Below are 23,211 nucleotides of genomic sequence, written 5' to 3' on the forward strand. Positions count from 1 at the left end.
TAGAATATTAGTTTCTCACAAAATGGTAAATGTTGTTCTTGTTCTGATGTTCTAGCCTCCAAGTGTATCCTCTCTGATCACTTGGCCTTCTTTCTTTTCTCCAGTGTTTCTAACTTTTATTCTGACAAAATAGATGTTTACTGGTTTGCCTATGTAACCAGTTTCATTACCTGCTATTGATGATGGTCTAAGGCACTGTTGACAGCCTCTCCACCAAGTCTGCAATCCTGGATGCAGCCTCAGTGAGATTAAAATTTGGCACCTTGAGCAAAATGGAAAATAGTCTTGGATAGATCGTGGACTCTAGAACCATACTGCCTGAGTTCAAATCTCAACTTTATCATCTAGTAACTATGCTATTTTTGGTAAACACCTAACTCCTTTGAGCTTCAGATTACTCATTGTAAATTGGAGATCATAATAGTGCTGACCTCAAACAGTGGCCACAAGGATGGAAAGTAAACACTTAGTAGCTGCCACATAGTAAGCATGTCCCATTTATGTTGCTCCTGCTGCTACTGATGATGATGATGATTATAGAGGGCACTTTAAGTAACCAATAATTGATTGAGGGCAGCTTGTATTCACAATACACTTCAGATCATGTGTATATGGTGATTTCTGCTTTTGTCCAGATAACCATTACTTAGCTCTAGGTCATGGCAGGTAGTGCTGAAATCAGGGTTAGTCTTGCTTCCACAGTCAATCATGTACAACTTTACCTTGGAGTTTTACCCTGGAGCTCTACCTTGGAAGAAGCAAGTGGGAACCTTCCTTTTTGCCTTGTTAATATTCATTCTCAATCCTAGCATATTCATCAGCTTTACATACCAACCACACTCAGTAACTCAGAATTAGGCAAGCTTATGCAATATACAATATATATGTGGCAACTTAAATAAGTGCCTTTAGAGAGTAAGAGATGATTAGGAATGTGATTTACAAGCCAACTTTCAGTTTAAATGAAAGGGGAGGAAAAAGTAGAAGAGCAAAGAAAGAATCTCAGCTTGCCCAATTGCATATAGATTCAGTAAATGTGAAAAGCTAGTTTAAACACCTAATAATATTGATCTTCCCCCAAGGTTTTTTTGTTTTTTTTTTTTTTTTGTAGCTGACTTAATTAGTGTTTATTAACCATTCTCCACCAAATGCTTGTCCAATACCTTAAAAGTCTATCTCAGCAGCTATAATCTCTACCAGTGCTAAAAAATGCCTCCCTATCATGCCTGCTCCAGTGGAATTTAATTTGTATCTACTTACCTAATGTTCAGACAATGAGCTTAGTGAAAGATTCATCCATCAGTTGGTTGTTTTTTCCATAAAATTAAACAAATTACCTAATACTGTTTTCTTTACTAAGTTGAATAAAAAAAACAGCAGGCTTGTAAAAACAAAGCGTAAGTACATCTTTGATGAAAAGAGAACAAAACATATTTTAATCAGCTTGTGGTGAGTTTTAAACACTTTATTATGAACCTGGAAAAAAATGAATCTAGAATATAATCTGTACAGAAATAAAAATTAGAGATGATTGACTACCTTTAGATGAAATGAGAACAGATACTTGGTAAAAGTTTTATAAAGATGAACTTTTAACCTATAAATGTCTTTGTAATTCTTAGATTTGCTCAGATACATAGAAAGAGAGAAAAAAAAAAGGAAGAGCAGGAGGAGGGGGAGGAGGAAGAAGTAGAAAAGAGAAAGAAGAAAGGAAGGAAGGTAGAAAAGAAGGAAGGAAGAGAGGGAGGGAGGGAAATAATTATTATGCTCAGTACTCTTATACTAGTTCAACTTCTGCTGCATTCTAAGCACTAAGGAAGTCTTTGGTGGCATCTGTGATTCTCCATCAAATAGCACCAGCATTCAGAAGGTTTGTCAAGGCGAGGTAAAGATCAGTGAAGAGTGTTAGAAAGAAAAAGTTGTAGTAAAAGTAAGAGACTAATATTTATTAATTACTGTGTTGCAGGTATGGAATGAGGCATTTTTCATCTGTTATCTCATTGGCCTCCTGCCATTCCTCCACCCCCACTCATAATGTTGATATTAGTATTCAACTTTCAAAAATAAAAATAAATAAATAAACACAGGGCTAAGATATCATACTCAGTATCACATATTTAGAAGGTAAAATTTTCTGGAACTGAAACCGTATCTGTCTGACTCTGAAACCCACACTCTTTACACCACATCTTACTGCTAAGAGGCAACTGCTCTGCCAACTTGCTAAAGATTTTTTTTAATGGTTGGTTAATCTGTGCCTTCTGCAGGGGTAATTTCAGCTCTCAGGAGGAAACTCCAAGTTTCCTGGCCAGTCTTGACCCCAGAGTAGGGGCTGGAATACGGAGTAACTGAGTGATTAAACTGATTTGACCATGAAAATAACCAGAATGATTGGCCTGCGATGTAATGGCAACGATAACAACTAAATGAATTTGAACTGATTGACCAGGTTATTTGCTTAGGGATTTCCTTTTTAGGTGACTACGTATACGTTCTTTGGAGTTCAGCTAAGTTATATAGCAGTGTGTACAGTAGTCACCAAAATCTGTAGCCCTGTTTCTTCATTTGCTTATTCACTCATTTATTCAATTATAGGCCTCTATTCCAGGCCTATGTTAGTCAATGTTGGATCAACCAGACAAAGTCTTTTGCTAAAGAAGCTCACATCTACTAAAAGATACAAATAACAGAATCTGTGATCTCAACACAGTGCAATAAATACCGATAGAGTTATACAAAAAGCAACATGAAGAGTTTTATGACTTTGAGAAGTGTCACAAAATATTTCAATGAGAAATACTTGATTGTGGTCCTGAGGGATGCTTTATACAGAAGAATTCTGGGGAAGACTGCAAAAGCATCCAGGAAAAAAAAATAGCATAGCATTTTTAGAAAATGGCAAGCAGTTTGATAGGTCTGGAGGTTGACTGCTGGAAAGTGAAAGACAAAGGCAATAGACAAGTAGACTAGTAATGAGAAACCATAAAGAGTTTATATAATTTATGCTAATTAGATTAAAATAAATATATGCTGCTACTTTTGTTTCTCTTACTCTGTTTTATTTATTTATTTATTTTAAAGACAATCACTTTTCTTGAATCACCTGAAATAAACCTGGTTTTTCAGTTTTTAAGTGATTCTGTGTGATCAAGAATATGATTCGGTGACTATTATTTCTGCTTAGACCATTGAAGTTATAAGAAAGCATCTCAGAATGGATCAGTAGAGTTTCAAATTGAGAAATAACTTGATTCAGCAATATTTAGGAGATTTCCCTCTGGTTTGTAGTTTTTAAATATGTGTTCAGGAATCTAGATCCATTGGCTTTTGAAGCTATCTTGAGGAAAAAAATAAATCTTAAGTGAGCATTATTCTATTACCAGGAAAAGTAAAAGCTAAATGTGTTTAATTTTGAGTGATCAAATATTATTAAATAAAGATACTTTATCAAAATGTGTTCAAAACTAAGGCAGGCATGAGAGATGCAATTGTTTGAGGAAATTAATATGCAGAGTCTTAAAAATTAATGTAGCACATTACTCACTTACCTCTGTTCACCAAAACTTTCTCAATATCTCTGCTTTGCTCTTTATGAATTCTCAATTATCTATATATAAGATGCCAATTTTTTAACTTCAATTTGCAAGTGCATACAAAGATTCTGGCTACCACTAATTTAGGTCCTTGGATATAAAATGTCCTAGAATGAACTCGAATGCTCTTACCCAGTTTTGGAAAGACCACATGTAGATTTATAAAATCTGTGATTGGTTAGTTCAGTTGCTTAGAAGACAGTGCCTAAGAGTCACTTTTATGAGGTTTAAATTTTAGTTATCTGAGCTCTATTAATGAATTGAAAACAGGACTCATTTTCTGAATCAGTCATCCTTTGAATGGGTGTTATTGGTCACTATAGATTCTGGGTAGATATCTGGATGTGTCAGAATAAAGGCATTGCTTCTACCAGAAAACAGTCCAAGATATGATTTCTTCTGAGAGCGTATAAAGAGGAAGATCTCCATAAGAAAAACTAAATATATTATAGCATTATAGCATTATAGCTCATAATCAATTCCATTATATTTAGGGTTGAACTCAAGGTTCAGCATTGGACTTTGAGAAATTAAAACTCTCTGAGCCAAAGGTTTATAATCCATGAGAGAAAGGGGATTGTGTATCAACAAGGTTATCCTTCCCAGTTTTACTCATCTTTTTTCATTCTTCCTGTTCCGTTTGATGTTCAAGGTTTTAGCCGCCAAATAGTATCATTGGTTGTATACTTAAACTAATAGTTTCCTCTTTCCCCCAAATCTGTATTTCCCTCAGAGGGGCAAAGGTAGATTTGTTCATGGGAGGGAAAAAGGAGAACAGAGGAGAAGAAGAGTCAAAGAGTGATTCTTGATATTAGGCCACATGATTGTTTCTGGGGGGAAAAGTAATTTGTTTAGTTCTCTGCTAATGGCAAAGATCTTCTTGCTAGCGTGAACTGTGTTGTGAGAAGAATGCTAAGGAGAGTGTGTATATCTATATATGACCTTATTTATTGTTTACCTAAAAGGAACATTGCTTTTTCATCCATGTGAATGTGACAGAATAAAATGGTATAGCATATGTAGCATTATTTTGGAAAATATACTAATTTAGTAGATTTGAGTCTTGTTCAAATTCTGATGAAACATACTTTTTCCAGTGTTTTTCTCTATGTAAATTTGATTAGATTTGAATCAAATTTGATTTGATTAGTTTTCTAACTCCAAGGGGAAGATAGATTGAGCAGTTTGACAGGGAGCATACTGTGCTGTTTATTTTTTGTCTGTATCTGAGTATGTGCAGTTTTCAGTAGAATCCAAAGATTTTGAGATTTTCAGAGTCTAAGACCCTAAAAAGGTTATAAGCCACCCCCTTTATTCTATCAAAATAACTTTGAAATTTATTCTAATAAACTATGATAGTATTTGCTCCATAATTTTTTTGCAACTTTAGTCATTTAATTAATGATATTTTCCTAAGTTTAGAATCTAGCTTGGGCAGGATAGGGTTAAAACTGCTATTATTTTTTTTAAAAGATTTATAGGTAATCAAAGTATATTATATTTCCAGATATTCATTCCCAATTAATTCAATAAACTTGCTTGTCTCTGCTAAGAAGAGGATGAATAAAACTACGTTGATGTTGTGGTCCATAGAAGAATTTAAATATTGATTTAAATTAGATCCTCACTATAATATGAGTCTGAATTTTCTGTTTGCTTAGCCTCTCTATTGTCAGAATGAGTGAGTAGGTAGATAGATAGAGGTTTTTACTAGCCTGAAACCTACCAATAAATAGGATATAAGAGAAAGTGCTGACATAATTGAAAACTGGTAAAGGTGGAGGGGCTTTAAAGGCTGCACATGTTAGGAGCAGAGAGAAGGGACTTCAGGGTCAGACTCACTTCTGCTTATGTTGAATGAGAGACATAATCTCTTTTCACCAAGTATTTTATGAAATTGCTTTATAACAATTTTTCCCACAAAAATTATGGATAAATAGGGTTATGTTGATCTCAATTGCATAGACTTTTCATAATAATCTTATATAAATGTATCTTTGACAACTTTATAAAGCTTGACCAATGTATCAATTGTTTTTTATTTAATTTAATTTTATTTATTTTTTTTATACAGCAGGTTCTTATTAGTTACCTATTTTATACATATTAGTGTATACATGTCATTCCCAATCTCCCAATTCATCACACCACCACCCCTACCACCCCTGGTCAGTTGTTTTCCTGGAAAAATAATTCATGATTTACAAGAATATTACAGAGTAAAATCCTAGTTTAAGGGCTTAAATTTTTTCTCCAAATTAAGTTGAATAGACATGAACTTGTCCAAAGTGCATTGTTTTTATATTTGGTAATTGTGAAATAGAAAAATTTATGAATTGCATGCAAGGATGAAGAACTCTACAGATTAAAGATATGAAAATGAATAAATTGTACAGGATAGAGATTAGAATATAATAGCTCTGGAAAAATATTAGACATGTGGTGAAGTTAAATACAAAATATTACCTATCCTGGTGAGAAACACTAATGTATGTATATACACACATATATTTATACATCACAAGTCTCACCCTGGAGTATAAGCATAGAGTTTATAACTGGGCACAGACCTGACATTTTTGTCTAATACATTTAGTTTCTGGAAGGCTCAGAACTTCTGAACTTAGTCTGTTCTCTTCCAGATCATGGATTCCTTCTTCTGTGCTGTTTGACCATTCAGTTACTATTCTGAAAGTTGAACTAGTAGGTTGTTGGGCAGCTAAAATTGCTATTTTTACACTAGGGTGAAATCACAGTCTTTATGATTTTACCCAATGGTCCTAATTTATTGACATGACACAGAATAGCTTTCCTTTCTCTCAGTAGACTACCCTTCAAATCAAGACTATAGTTAATGGGTTTTTTAAGCATATTTATTGGAGTATAATTACTTTACAATGTTGTGTTAATTTCTGCTATATAACAAAGTGAATCAGCTATATGTATACATTTTTCCCCATATCCCCTCCCTCTTCCCTCTCCCTCCCACCCACCCTATCCCCACTATAGTTAATAAGTTTTTGAAGTTCGCCTTTGTTTTAATATGACAAAGTGTCTTCATTTCTCAGTGTATTTCCTTTACCACCTAGATGTTCCCTGGTTTTCAATGCTTCCTCTCAAAATGTGCCACTGAGAAATGAAGACACTATTCCAGGTAACATCTGAGCAGGGCAGTCAAAAATATAAGTGTGTTTTTAGTCAAACCATCATTCTATAAGTGCATTTCAAACTTGTAGCTGACTAAAACTACTATAATATGTCTCACATAAACTTCTGCTAAACTAAACCTGAAGTGATGCTATATTTGCAAAATTTATTTCTTTTTTGAACCTGAAATTAAAGAGCTTGCCTTTATTTTCACTAAATTATATCTTTTGAATTTTAGCCCCTCTTTTAGTATTCTAGGGAAACTTAATCTTAATTCATGTATTCTAACTATTCCTCTTAATATTGTCTTCTAAAACTTTATATGTCATACATTCCATGTCATTTTTATGTCTTTGAACAGTGTGGAGGACAGTTTAGTATGTGGAGACAGTGTGGAGGACTGTCTCCCTGTATTGAGATCAATCTATTGATTGACATTTTGGGGATATACATATTGAATCCAATCCACTTTTTTGACCTTGTCCTTACAGATATAATTATAAACTGATAAAAGTTTTACTGAACTCAAGATGATGTATTTTTCTAAAATAATAGATCATATTAGAGGATATTATGTCTTTTAATAGAACTTCTTAAGAAGCTCATGTTAGCACTAAATAAATATTCCATTTATTTCATTCATGCTTACAAATAATTTTTTCAGACTTCAGACTTTCTCAAAATTGACACAGTTCCTGCATTCCAGAAATCCAGTATGTCTGGCCCTATGACCCTGCAGCTAGTCCAGGTTTTCAGAAAGCTGCCCCAAGAACCTAATTCAAAAGTATAGTATAACCAGAATGGGCATATCCTATAGCAATTTGTCTGAATAAAAACCAGAGGGTCAATTTGGAGTCATGTCATTTGAGCTACTTTGTACCTCCAGGAAATTGCCGTGGGACTAAGTGATCAAATACTGTATCAGCCAACATCCAGGCCAGAAACACAGACTTTTGAAATTGGATAAGTCAAGGAAGATTTATTTACTCAAAGCGATTATTTACAAAGGTATGAGAATAGGGGAACCACAGCAGATAGTACAGCCTATCTGTTTACCAGCCCTGCCTTTAGATAACAAAGGTATAAAGTCCTTACCAGGACCCAACAGGAAACTAGAAGATACAGGAACATGATGATGTGGTTGATGCCAGCCAGCCAGCACCCTAGGACATAGAAAAGAGTGGAGAAAGGAGAGGAATGAACTGGAGATCAAACAAAAACTTCCAGCACCATTTTCATAGCCTGTAAAAGACCAGGCTGACAGATAGATATGGTAATAGATATTAAAATATTTCATGTTGTATGTCCCCACCTCCTTCTGTGAGGCCTGTAACCATCCTGTCATTTCATATCTTCTCTGTGGTCTGTCAGGTCCTTCCTACTGGATCTTCTTCCTTAGTTTGATCATAACTGATAATTTAAGTCAGTTTATTTAATCTTTAGCAGATCATGAAACTGAGGCTTAGCATTCCCACAGCTTAAGTGACAGAGTCAGGGATCAAACTGAGACATATCCAACTCCAAACTATATTATTTTACTAATGTTATAAGCTCTTTGGAATGCAGTATTTTCATTTGTGAAATGAGAAGGATGCACTGATGTAGATGCATTTAAATTCCTTCAACATCTAGCATTTAACTAAATTTTATTCTAAATATTAATGGTGATATAAGCCACTTGTATCTATAGAAAGAACTACTTGTAAATTTGCACTATTTGGGAGCAATTTTATTTTTTCTTTGTGCTTTGTTGAATGTCAAGAATACATGGGTCTTTTTTTTTTTTTTCCTGTAGATACCAGGCATTTTAAACATCAAGCTGAAATTGCAAAAGATTCCACACTGGGATACACTTTCAAAACAATTTAGCCACTTTGAAATGTAAATTTGATAAGCAGAAGCACTACTGACACAATTACTATACTCTGTGCAGAGCCCTAAGCAAGTGCAAATGAATTCACTTTGTGATAAGAACCTGCACCTGTTGGCTAGCTGCGTTTGGAAGTAGCTGGTCAGCAAATCCTAAGATAGCTGGAATGAGAAGAATATATTAAATTGCGAAGGGAGATTGAAGTGATATCAATCCATTGTTGCACATTTGTAATCATGGGTTAAAGCTGGTATAACCTAAGGGGTTCCCATTATTTTTGTTTAATGATACCACCTCTCCAGTTTTGCCATGCCAGTCAAGACCTTCACTGTCAGAATTCTTTGTTATGTATATCATATGTTTGTCTGGTCACAGTCTGTTGTTGAGAAGGAAACACTCAATATGATCTGATGCTATATTCCAAGGATTCCTACAGATAAATAATTATTTTACTATTTATCTTTTTCTTAGCAATAGGTTTTGAGCTTCTTATAATTCAACGAGTTTTTAAGTATTAGTTCAAAACAGAATATTAAAATTAAGTTTTAATCTAATCTGTTATATGTATGTAAAGAGCTTTCACTTATGTGCTAATAATTTTTAACACCATTCTAATTTTCCTTTGGAGAGGAAAGATGTGTCTATATTTCAGCAAGTTTTATCAGAGTAAGAAATCATATTTTAAGCCAGATCTTGAGTTAGGATTCCTACAATAAAACACCACTCGTTCAGTAATTATCCAGCAAAAAAAGGTCTTGAAACTCTTTCAAATATCATGTTAAATCAATTTCTAAAATTGTATTTGCCATACTGTATTAATTGTTCAATGTAAAGAATACTAGAATATATTCAGAATTGAAGGTGCTAAAGAAAGCACAGAAATAATATTTTATTCCTTCCAACATATAAAATAGTGAGGAAATCAATATATCTGTACTGCTACTGCTACTACAGTTGATTGAGAAAAAATATTTATGAAGAAGTACCAAGATCATTCTAAGAGTTAATATTCAAAATACTTAACAACAGGCAGAGTAGAGGTACTAACCAACCACAAGTGATTTTGACCATTAACAACTCAAAGGACGGAAAAAGTGGTTGCCATGTGAATATAAGCCTTGGTGGTAGCTATCATTATTTTTTCAATTTTGTAGATGAGGAACTAAAATTTCAGAAGATTAAATAATTTCTCCAAGGTTTGTGAACAGCATAAGATTAAAACCTTATTTATTGAACCTAAATTGAGCTAATTCTTGAACCTGTACTCTAACCACTATATAGACAATGGCAATCTCTGTATACAGTTTGGCAAGTGTAAAACAATATGTATTGGACATCGTGGTTTGGACTTACCTATAATATCAACATAGTCTAGAAAATCTAGGAGTGAGTTTAGTGTTTGTAATCCAATACTGTAATTTTCAATATAGGAAGTCAAAGTCTACAGAAATGAAGTGATGCTCCTTCTTACACTACGTTTCATACCTTTTTCACCTAATTTTTTTTAAATAAATAAATTTATTTATTTATTTTTGGCTGTGTTGTGGCATCGTTTCTGTGCGAGGGCTTTTTTTAGTTGCGGTGAGCAGGGGCCACTCTTCATCACAGTGTGCGGGCCTTTCACTGTCGCAGCCTCTCATTGCGGAGCACAGGCTCCAGACGCGCAGGCTCAGTAGTTGTGGCTCACAGGCCTAGTTGCTCCGCGGCCTACGGGATCTTCCCAGACCAGGGCTCGAACCCGTGTCCCCTGCATTGGCAGGCAGATTCTCAACCACTGCACCACCAGGGAAGCCCTAATCTAATTTTTATATGTTAGATATTTGAAACACCTTTTCACTTACTAATGTTGAAATTATTGATAAAAACACTAGGTGATGAACAGTATATCTTGAGATGATTGTTTGCCTACAAGATATTTACTATTTCAAATATATAGACAAACCAATTTTTTAAACATCTTTATTGGAGTATAACTGCTTTATAATAGTGTCTTAGTTTCTGCTTTATAACAAAGTGAATCAGTTATACATATACATATGATCCCATATCTCTTCCCTCTTGTGCCTCCCTCCCTCCCACCCTCCCTATCCCACCCTTCTAGGTGGTCACAAAGCACCAAGCTGATCTCCCTGTGCTATGCTGCAGCTTCCCACTAGCTATCTATTTTCCGTTTGGTAGTGTATATATGTCCATGCCACTCTCTCACTTTGTCCCAGCTTACCCTTCCCCCTGCCCATATCCTCAAGTCGATTCTCAAGTAAGTCTGTGTCTTTATTCCCATCTTGCCCCTAGGTTCTTCATGACCATTTATTTTTAGATTCCATATATATGTGTTAGCATACGGTATTTATTTTTCTCTTTCTGACTTACTTCACTCTGTGTGAAAGTCGAGGTCCATCCACCTCACTACAAATAACTCAATTTCGTTTCTTTTTATGCATAAGTAATAGTCCATTGTATATATGTGCCACATCTTCTTTATCCATTCATCTGTTGAAGGACTCTTAGATAGCTTCCATGTCCTGGCCATTGTAAATAGAGCTACAGTGAACATTTTGGTACCTGTTTTTGAATTATGGTTATCTCAGGGTATATGCCCAGTAGTGGGATTGCTGGGTCATATGGTAGTTCTATTTGTAGTTTTTTAGGGAACCTCCATACTGTTCTCCATAGTGGCTGTATCAATTTACATTCCCACCAACAGTGCAAGAGGGTTCCCTTTTCTCCACACCCTCTCCAGCATATATTGTTTGTGTATATTTTGATGATGGCCATTCTGAACGGTGTAAAATGACATCTCATTGTACTTTTGATTTGCATTTCTCTAATGATTAATGATGTTGAGCATTCTTTCATGTATTTGTTGGCAATCTCTATATCTTCTTTGGAGAAATGTCTATTTAGGTCTTCTGCCCATTTTAGGATTGGGTTGTTTGTTTTTTTGATATTGAGCTGCATGAGCTGCTTATAAATTTTGGAGAGTAATCCTTTGTTAGTTGCTTCATTTGCAAATACTTCCTCCCATTCTGAGGGTTGTCTTTTCATCTTGTTTATGGTTTCCTTTGCTGTGTAAAAGCTTTTAAGTATCACTAGGTCCCATTTGTTTATTTTTGTTTTTATTTCCATTTCTCTAGGAGGTGGGTCAAAAAGGATCTTGCTGTGATTTATGTCATAGAGTGTTCTGCCTATGTTTTCCTCTAAGAGTTTGATACTGTCTGGTCTTACATTTAAGCAAAACATTTTGAGTTTATTTTTGTGTATGGTGTTAGGGAGTGTTCTAATTTCATTCTTTTACATGTAGCTGTCCAGTTTTCCCAGCACAACTTATTGAAGAGGCTGTCTTTTCTCCACTGTATATTCTTGCCTCCTTTGTCAAAGATAAGGTGACCATATGTGCATGGGTTTATCTCTCGGCTTTCTATCCTGTTCCACAGATCTATATTTCTGTTTTTGTGCCAGTACCATACTGTCTTTATTACTGTAGCTTTGAAGTATAGTCTGAAGTCACAGAGCCTGATTCCTCCAGATCTATTTTTTTTTCTCAAGATTGCTTTGCCTATTCGGGGTCTTTTGTGTTCCCACACAAATTATGAAATTTTTTGTTCTACTTCTGTGAAAAATGCCATTGGTAGTTTGATAGGGATTGCATTGAACCTGCAGATTGCTTTGGGTAGTAGCATCATTATCACAATGTTGATTCTTCCAATCCAAGAACATGGTATATCTCTCCATCTATTTGTATCATCTTTAATTTCTTTTATCAGTGTCATATAATTTTCTGCATACAGGTCTTTTGTCTCCTTGGGTAGGTTTATTCCTAGATATTTTATTCTTTTGGTTGCAATAGTAAATGGGAGTGTTTTCTTAATTTCCCTTTGAGATTTTTCATCATTACTGTATAGGAATGCAAGAGAGTTCTGTGCATTAATTTTGTATCCTGCTACTTTACCAAATGCATTGATTAGCTCTAGTAGTTTTCTGGTAGCATCTTTAGGATTCTCTATGTATAGTATCACGTCATCTGCAAATACTGACAGCTTTACTTCTTCTTTTCCGATTTGTATTCCTTTTATTTCTTTTTCTTCTCTGACTGCTGTGGCTAAAACTTCCAAAACTATGTTGAATAATAGTGGTGAGAGTGGGCAACTTTGTCTTGTTCCTGATCTTAGTGGAAATGGTTTCAGTTTTTCACCATTGAGGACGATGTTTGCTGTGGGTTTGTCATCTATGGCCTTTATTATGTTGAGGAAAGTTCCCTCTATGCCTACTTTCTGGAGGGATTTTTATCATAAATGGGTGCTGAATTTTGTCCAAAGCTTTCTCTGCATCTATTGAGATGATCATATGGTTTTTCTCCTTCGGTTTGTTAATATGGTGTATCACATTGATTGATTTTCGGAAGTTGAAGAATCCTTGCATTCCTGGGATAAACCCCACTTGATCATGGTGTGTGATCCTTTAAATGTGCTGTTGGATTCTGTTTGCTAGTATTTTGTTGACGATTTTTGCATCAATGTTTATATCAGTGATATTGGCCTGTAGTTTTCTTTCTTTGTGACATCTTTGTCTGGTTTTGGTATCAGGGTGATGGTGGCCTCATAGAATGAGTTTGGGTGTGTTCCTCCCTCTGCTATATTTTGGAAGAGTTTGAGAAGTATAGGTGTTGGCTCTTGTCTAAATGTTTGATAGAATTCCCCTGTGAAGCCCTCTGGTCCTGGGCTTTTGTTTCTTGGAAGATTTTTAATCACAGTTTCAATTTCAGTGCTTGTGATTGGTCTGTTCATATTTTCTATTTCTTCCTGATTCATTAGTGGCAGGTTGTGCATTTCTAAGAATTTGTCCATTTCTTCCAGGTTGTCCATTTTATTGGCATAGAGTTACTTGTAGTAATCTCTAATGATCCTTTGTATTTCTGCTGTGTCATTGGTTACTTGTCCTTTTTCATTTCTAATTCTATTGATTTGGGTCTTCTCCCTTTTTTTCTTCATGAGTCTGGCTAATGGTTTATCAATTTTGTTTATCGTCTCAAAGAACTAGCTTTTAGTTTTATTGATCTTTGCTATCGTTTCCTTCATTTCTTTTTAATTTATTTCTGATCTGATCTTTATTTCTTTCCTTCTGCTAACTTTGGGTTTTTTTTCGTCTTTCTCTAATCGCTTTAGGTGTAAGTTTAGGTTGTTTATTTGAGCCGTTTCTTGTTTCTTAAGGTAGGATTGTATTGCTCTAAGCTTCCCTCTTAGAACTGCTTTTGCTGCATCCCATAGGTTTTGGGTCATCCTGTTTTCATTGTCATTTGTTTCTAGGTATTTTTTTACTTCCTCTTTGATTTCTTCAGTTGTGTCTTGGTTATTACTTAGTGTGTTGTTTAGCCTCTATGTGTTTGTATTTTTTACAGCTTTTTAATTTTTTTTTTCTTTGTGATATGCAGGCCTGTCACTGTTGCGGCCTCTCCTGTTGCGGAGCACAGGCTCTGGATGTGCAGGCCCAGTGTCCGTGGCTCACGGGCCTAGCTGCTCCGCGGCATGTGGGATCTTCCTGAACCGGGGCACGAACCCATGTCCCCTGCATCGCCAGGCGGACTCTCAACCACTGCGCCACCAGGGAAGCCCTTACAGATTTTTTCTTTTAATTGATATCTAGTCTCATAGCGTTGTGGTCTGAAGATTACTTGATAATATTTCAATTTTCTTAATTTTACCAAGTCTTGATTTGTGACCCAAGATACGATCTATCCTGGAGAATGTTCCATGAGCACTTGAGAAGAATGTGTATTCTGTTGTTTTTGGATGGAATGTCCTATAAATATCTATTAAGTCTATCTTGTTTAATGTATCATTTAAAGCTTGTGTTTCCTTATTTATTTTCATTTTGGATGATCTGTCCATTGGTGAAAGTGGGGTATTAAAGTCCCCTACTATGATTGTGCTTCTGTTGATTTCCCCTTTTATGGTTGTTAGTATTTGCCTTATGTATTGAGGTGCTCCTAGGTTGGGTGCATAAATATTTGCAATGGTTATATCGTCTTCTTGGATTGATCCTTTGATCATTATGCAGTGTCCGTCTTTGTCCCTTGTAATATTCTTTGTTTTAAAGGCTATTTTGTCTGATATGAGAATTTGTACTCCAGCTTTCTTTTGATTTCCATTTGCATGGAAAATCTTTTTCCATCCCGTAACTTTCAGTCTGTATGTGTCCCTAGGTCTGAAGTGGGTCTCTTGTAGACAGCATATATACGGGTCTTATTTTTGTATCCATTCAGCCAATCTATGTCTTTTGGTTGGAGCATTTAATCCATTTACATTTAAGGTAATTATCAATATGTATGTTCCTATTCCCATTTCCTTAATTGTCTTGGGTTTGTTATTGTAGGTCTTTTTCTTCTGTTGTTTTTCCTGCCTAGAGAAGTTCCTTTAGTATTTGTTGTAAAGCTGGTTTGGTGGTGCTGAATTCTCTTTGCTTTGCTTGTTTGTAAAGGTTTTAATTTCCCCATCAAATCTGAATGAGATCCTTGCTGGGTAGAGTAATCTTGGTGGTATGTTTTTCTCCTTCATCACTTTAAATATGTCCTGCCATTACCTTCTGGCTTGCAGAGTTTCTGCTGAAAGATCAGCTGTTAACCTTATGGAGATTCACTTGTGTGTTATTTGTTGTTTTTCCCTTGCTGCTTTTAATATTTTTTCTCTGTATTTAATTTTTGATAGTTTGATTTAATATGTGTCTTCACATGTGTCTCATTGGATTTATCCTTTATGGGACTCTCTGTGCTTCCTGTACTTGATTAACTATTTCCTTTCCCGTATTAGGGATGTTTTCAACTATAATCTCTTCAAATATTTTCTCAGTCCCTTTCTTCTTCTCTTCTTCTGCGACCCTTATAATTCGAATGTTGGTTTGTTTAATGTTGTCCAAGAGGTATCTGAGACTGTCCCCAATTCTTTTTTTTTTTTTTTTTTTTTGCGGTACACAGGTCTCTGACTGTTATGGCCTCTCCCGTTGTGGAGCACAGGCTGCGGACGCGCAGGCTCAGCAGCCGTAGCTCAGGAGCCCAGCCACTCTGCGGCATGTGGGATCCTCTCGGACCGGGGCACGAACCCATGTCCCCTGCATCAGCAGGAGGACTCTCAACCAGTGAACCATCAGGGAAGCCCTGTCCTCAATTCTTTTCATTCTTTTTTCTTTATTCTGCTCTGTGGTAGTTATTTCCACTATTTTATGTTCCAGGTCACTTATCCCTTCTTCTGCCTCAGTTATTCTGCTATTGATCCCTTCTAGAGAATTTTTATTTCATTTTTTGTGTTGTTCATCACTGTTTGTTTGCTCTTTAGTTCTTCTAGGCACTTGTTAAATATTTCTTGTATTTTCTCCGTTCTATTTGCAAGATTTTGGATCATCTGTACTATTATTATTCTGAATTCTTTTTCAGGTAGACTGCCTATTACCTCTTCATTTGTTAGGTCTGGTGGGTTTTTACCTTGCTCCTTCATCTGCTGTGTGTTTCTCTGTCTTATCATTTTGCTTAACATACTGTGTTTGGGGTCTCCTTTTTGCAGGCTGCAGGTTTGTAGTTCCTGTTGTTTTTGGTGTCTGTCCCCAGTGGCTAAACTTGGTTCAGTGTGTTTTGTAGGCTTCCTAGTGGAGGTGACTAGTGCCTGTGTTCTGGTGGATGAGGCTGGATCTTGTCTTTCTGGTGGGCAGGTCCATGTCTGATGGTTTGTTCTGGGGTGTCTGTGGCCTTATTATGATTTTAGGCAGCCTGTGTCCTAATGGATGGGGTTGTGTTCCTGTCCTGCTAGTTGTTTGTCATAGGGTGTTCAGCAGTGTAGCTTGCTGGTCATTGAGTGGAGCTGGGTCTTGACGTTGAGATGGAGATCTCTGGGAGATTTTCGCCATTAGATATTACGTGGAGCTGGGAGGTCTGTTGTGGACCAGTGTCCTGAACTTGGCTCTCCCACCTAAGAGGCACAGCCGTGGTGCCTGGTTGGAGCGCCAAGACCCTGTCATCCACACGGCTCACAGTAAAAGGGAAAAAAGAAAGAAAGAAAGGAGATAAAATAAAATAACATAACATAACATAAAATAAAATAGGTATTAAGTTAAAAAATAAGAAATAATTATCAATAAAAAATTTTTTTAAAGTATAAAAAAAAAAACGGACAGGCAGAACTCTAGGACAAATGATAAAAGCAAAGCTATACAGACAAAATCACACACAGAAGCATACACATACACACACAATAATAATATATATATTGTTGCTCCCAAAATCCACCTCCTCAATCTGGGAGGTATTCCACAGATGCAGGGTATATCAAGTTGATTGTGGAGGTTTAATCCTCTGCTCCTGAGGCTGCTGGGAGAGATTTCCCTTTGTCTTCTTTGTTCGTACAACTCCTGGGGTTCAGCTTTGGATTTGGCCCCGCCTCTGCTTGTAGGTTGCCTGAGGGCATCTGTTCCTGATCAGACAGGACGGGGTTAAAGGAGCAGCTGATTCTGGGGCTCTCGCTCACTCAGGCCGGGGGGAGGGAGGGGTACGGATGCAGGGTGAGCCTGCGGCAGCAGAGGCCAGCATGACATTGCAACAGCCTGAGGTGCACCGTGTGGTCTCCCGTGGAGGTTGTCCATGGATCCTGGGACCCTGGCAGTGGTGTGCGGCACAGGCTCCCAGGAGGGGAGGTGTGGAGAGTGACCTGTGCATGCACACAGGCTTCTTGGTGGTGGCAGCAGCAGCCTTAGCATCTCATGCCTGTCTCTGGGGTCCACGCTGATAGCCGCGGCTCACGCCCGTCTCTGGAGCTCCTTTAAGCAGCGCTCTTAATCCCCTCTCCTTTTGCACCAGGAAACAAAGAGGCAAGAAAAAGTCTCTTGCCTCTTTGGCAGTTCCAGACCTTTTCCTGGACTCCCTTCCGGCTCGCTGTGGTGTGCTAGCTTCTTCAGGCTGTGTTCACACAGCCAACCCCAGTCTTCTCTCAGGGATCCGACCAAAGCCCGAACCTCAGCTCCCAGCCCCCGCCCGCCGCAGCGGGTGATCAGACAAGCCTCTCAGGCTGGTGAGTGCTGGTCGGCACCGATCCTCTATGTGGGAATCTCTCCGCTTTGCCCTCCACACCCCTGTTTCTGTGTTCTCCTCCACGCGCCCTAAGCTCCCTCCTCTGCCACCCCCAGTCTCCGCCCGCGAAGGGGCTTCCTAGTGTGTGGAAACCTTTCCTCCTTCACAGCTCCCTCCCACTGGTGCAGGTCCCGTCCCTATTCTTTTCTCTCTGTTTTTTCTCTTTTCTCTGCCCTACCCAGGTACATGGGGAGTTTCTTGCCTTTTGGGAGGTCTGAGGTTTTCTGCCAGCATTCAGTAGGTGTTCTGTAGGAGTTGTTCCACATGTAGATGTATTTCTGATGTATTTGTGGGGAGGAAGGTGATCTCCACGTCTTACTCTTCCGCCATCTTGAAGCTTCTTCCCCCAATTTTTTAACATGATTGAAATATCTTGTTCTTTGGTAGACTTAACCCCATAGGTAAACATGGAATATATCAGAAGGCTGTGTGGCAATTAAACTTACCTTTTTCATACTTTTCCAGCAAATATGAAAGCATTCCTATGAGAGCAGATGAGTCTAGAAGTCTGATGTATAGACAGCCAGAGACTTACCTCTTATATATCCTTTCCCACCCTCTGAGCTTTTCAAGAGTGAAAAAAGAGATTTGGATTCCAAGGAAATGTTGCATACATAGTTTCTTTTGTAACTAAGTATCGTGGCTTTTTACCTTAGGCTTTATAGATGCCTGTGATAGCATAGCTTTAGTTCATTCCTTGCTTATTATATCATCCATGCTTGCAATCTGCATTTACATTGTTAAAAACAAGGTAACTGACCCAAAATGGAATCACTTATGCTAAGCCCCACATCACCAAAAACTTTATTATTTCTGCCATTCCCAGAAATGGAATCTTAAGTTGGTCAGTCAGAAATTGCATGATCGCCCTAGTTAGGTAAGTTGCCTGGTAGACCTCTGCCATCCCCTAAAGGAAACTAACTTTGCAAAAAGCAACCTGCCTTTTTGCCTGGTATAACTTTCTTGTTCCTGCTCCCTCTTGCTTATAAAAGTCTTTCATTTTGTATACATCCTTGCAGTTCCTTTCTATCTGCTAGATGGGATGTTGCCCAATTAATGAATAGCTGAGAAAAACCAATAAGATCTTTAAAATTTACTCAGTTGAATTGTGGGGTTTTTTTGTTTGTTTGTTTGTTTGTTTTTGCGGTATGCGGGCCTCTCACTGCTGTGGCCTCTCCCGCTGTGGAGCACAGGCTCCAGATGTGCAGGCCCAGCGGCCATGGCTCATGGGCCCAGCCGCTCCATGGCATGTGAGATCCTCCCGGACTGGGGCACGAACCCGCGTCTCCTGCATCGGCAGGCGGACTCTCAACCACTGCACCACTAGGGAAGCCCAAGAGTCAGTTTTTAAAAAAGACACACCCAGGGATATGGTAGGCAAACCTATTCCTTTGAGCTAGACTGATTTGAGGAGTCAGAGCATTTATGGAGTTGTGATGAACTTCAATTTTCTGGCCTTTGTTGGCTAGCTGAACTGGTGAGGACAGACTTACTGAGCCAAGCAAGAATTTTTTAATTAAAAACAACAAAATTCCAATGCCACTTAACCATTTCTTTTATGCCATTTATCCTCCCTTGATTTCTCTTTTCTACCTCTTTCCCCTTTTCCCCATAAATACAAGATTCCCCTATGATTCACCCCTTAAATACATCCACAGGCAAACATTCTAACAGGAACAAAAAAGCTCCTTCTTCACAAATATACATTAAAATGGAGTGAAGGACTCCTTCCTACTTATTTGACTGCCAGTGTTCATCGTCTAATAGAATATTGGATTATTTTCTTCAAGGCTCCCTGTTCAAAAGTCAATGTTCTGCTAGACTGAGCGGACTGACAGTAGTGGAAGGCTTACTATACCGACAACTGGATGCCCTTAGAATTGGAATACAAGGCTGCCCCTGCTAATGATGAGAGGTAAATAAGGAAGAAAAAATACAATTATATATGTTTCATTTACCATCATGAGGACTTTCATGAATTTTTTGGCAAAGAGGAAATATATATAGCTCAAGCTCAGTAAGATATTAATTCAAATAAAGGGATTGAAACTATATCTTAATTACTTTTAGGGATGGATGAACTTGGCCATATTTTGTGTTTATTCAGTATCTCAAATGTTTTCCCACATGTCTGGAGTTAAAAACAATGCTTCCTCAGCTACCTTTGTTTTACAGATCTTGTGTAATTTATGGTAAATCCAAATGAAAATATTTTAATTTTGTTTGCAACTAAGAAAACATTTGGCTTTATGCTTTTTCCTTATTAATGTTTGAAATTTAGCTTCAATCAAGGGCTAAGTCTTCTAGAAGTTTTACATGTAATAGACAAACATTTATATTCAGGAAATAGTTATAGCCTTTGCTATATGAATATCACACTTATTTTCAAAGAAGAGGAAGGAAATTTTAAAAGTGTACATATTGTGCATGGCCATCTTGATATTGTTTTAGATGTAAGCTATTGGTTTGAATAAGAGCCTTTCCAGTACCAGGATTTATGATGTAATGCCTTTTAAATAAAAGTTCAATTAAATTTATTTCACTTTTCTGTCAATACTTTTGGGAAGCATCATTTTTATCACATTTACCCACTTTTTATTGTGGAAACTAGAATAAGATTTTAAAAATTATATGTTTGGTATCAATTTATGTCTATTTAGAATTTAATATATTGACAGCTTTCTTAAAAAGTAAAATCATAAACGTCATTGATCATACTTTCCATATATATATAGATATAGATATTGTGAGTGTGTATACATATATTCACTATACATAACCACATACATACACAATATAGTGAATGTGTGTGTATATATATATATATATATACACATTCACTATATATACATACAAACATGCATTTACATTCACACATACACACACATTCTAGAAACAACATCACAAGAGTGACTAAAAAGGTTGCTTGTTATCCTATACTCAGACCTCTCGTAAAAACTGTTTCTGCTCAACCAACCTATTTTTGTCATTGTTCTGTTACTTTGGGGACTTACTGCTATCCTATTAGAGTACCCAGCATATAGTCAGTGAACAAAATACTCTTTCTGTTGATGGCAATAACGTTTTTCTCTAAAAAGCGCCATCCCACCTGTGAATATAGCAATACAGTTAATATTTTCTATTGCTGTGGCTTTCCATAAAATGGTAAACACCATTTCCTACAAGAGATATATGTTACAGGCCATCAAAAACAACATCAGGGGTTCATTTTCATTTGTATAGCAGAAATATCATTTTTACTAATTTTCCCACCAATGCATCCCGAAGTATTTTATCTAGTCTGTTATTCTTTTCAGAGAGGAGATATTATGTTTCATCTAATACATTTTCACATTTGTGGACACTAAAAATCTAGAATCAACTAAACTGTGGGTTAATCTATTTCTGAGATGAAAAAAAAACATTGGTGACCATTATACATTCAACTCTGCCAGGAGGCATCTCTAGCATTGGGGTCAATGTATTTTCATCTAAATACTTAGCTAACTTGTCCTCAGTCTGGTTCTGCCACTTGAACACAGCAAACCTCAGATCTGCTATGAATGGGCTGTGGTATAGGATTACCAAAATCCATTTCTACAGTGTTCAGACAGTCCCTGTAGAGAGAATATGTGTGTAACTACCAGAGTTTCTGTAACAGATTTGAAGTCAAGATGTGCTAAGGTCGGAGGAAGTTAAAAGAAGTTGACAGACTGCTTTTGACTTCTCTTTAAAAATGTATATATTGCATTGGATTTGGAGCACGTAACTTTATTACTTTATTCAAAGAGGTTCTTCTTACCTCATTCCATATCATTTCTACAGGTGACTTAAGAAATTACATTTTTGTGATTCCTTGGTTCTTTGGTAAATTCATTGTTCTATTTTGCTCTGTTTTTAATTACCAAATGGAATGACCTCTAAAGCAAAAACAGAAGCTTTGAAGGTATTAATGATTTGCTCAAAACTGCTGAAGATATAGGAACCTTGGAGAAATTGCTATAATGGCACCACAAATGTGTGCCATTACAAAGATAACCATTAAAATGCACTGTGATATTGGACCTATATTATATTAGCTTTCCTTTTTTTATAAAAGGTACTCTTGGCCTGACACCTTTGTGCTCTGTAGAGTCTTAGATTCTTCCTATTTATGGCAATTCCTTTGTACCTCCTTTATACTGCAATTTTTGGGGTCTTTTTTTGAGTTCGTTTTCAGTTCCTAAACTTAAAACACCATGATGTTTCTTACTGCTTTTACAGAAATGCATATTTTATTTGGCCCCATATCATTCAAGACAGACTCACTGAAACTTGGAACTGCTGAAAACATTTACTAATCTTCTACTGCTATTTGCAATTGGAGGCAACTGTCTCCTTACATCCCTTTCACACTCAACTCAATGAAAATTAAAATTGACAGAAACAATTTCTAGAAGGAAAGTGGGAAAAAAGGAACAAAGGAGTTGAAAATATTTATCCTCTTTTTTACATTAAGGCCACTGTACATTGTAAGTTTGTTTCTATTTTAATGATACTTCAAATACATAACCTGCACGCATTCAAATTACAAAAAGGAAATCAATATAAAATACCTTTTTTGAATGCTAAGACAAAAACTATTTGGGATAGTTCATTATGTACAGTCTGTATGTGAGTCAATTGATTCTCAAAAGCTATTGTTATAAGAGGTAAAATGAATGGACACGAATTGAAAAGAGTTTTAAGATCACAGTGCGTTAAAACTTACAAAATACTTTGTTTTGCCATGGTTTTTCAGTGGTGTAGGTCAAATAATCTGTATAACATTATAGTAGATACTGCAGCATTATTCTTGTCTTTTCATATCTGTGCAATGAATATTTTGCTTTAACTATAAGTGAAAGACATGGTTGACTGAAAAGAAATTGAGTGGGCAAATCTCATGCTTCAGGGTTTCATATCCAGATGTTATTTCTTTCCACTAAAAACTTACAGCAGAGGTTGCAAACCAGTACCTGTGTGGACAGTTTATAAGCAAGTTTGTCGTTGTTTGTTTGTCATGCACATTTAGGAACTTTTACCTATTTATCTGGATGTTTTGCATTACTTAAAAAAAGCTGATGGCAACACTGGATTCTGATTCCTCCAAGGCAGTGTTGGCTGGGACCAAGTATTTCAGACAGAGAAGGAAAAATTTCTTGTTTATGTAGTTTGCAGACATTTACTAAATTAACATATCAATGCATTTGCAGAAATAGTCCTTTTATATCACATGGGTTTTACTATTTGTTCTCAAGTAATTTCCAAATATTGTTTTGGGGGGAAGCCCTTTAACACTGCAGATAATTCTGTTAACTTTTAGAAAATTGAATAAAATATTTTGCAATTTTCATGGATACATAGTGAAGTTAAGAGAAATAATTGCAGGCAACATAGTTAGTTTTAGGTAAGCATGTTATTTTATGTAAATTTTATTTTAATTCCATCTTTAATAGTGAACATATATAAAGATA

Source organism: Hyperoodon ampullatus, assembly GCF_949752795.1.
Source record: "Hyperoodon ampullatus genome assembly, chromosome: 9".
Classification (NCBI taxonomy): Eukaryota; Metazoa; Chordata; class Mammalia; order Artiodactyla; family Ziphiidae; genus Hyperoodon; species Hyperoodon ampullatus.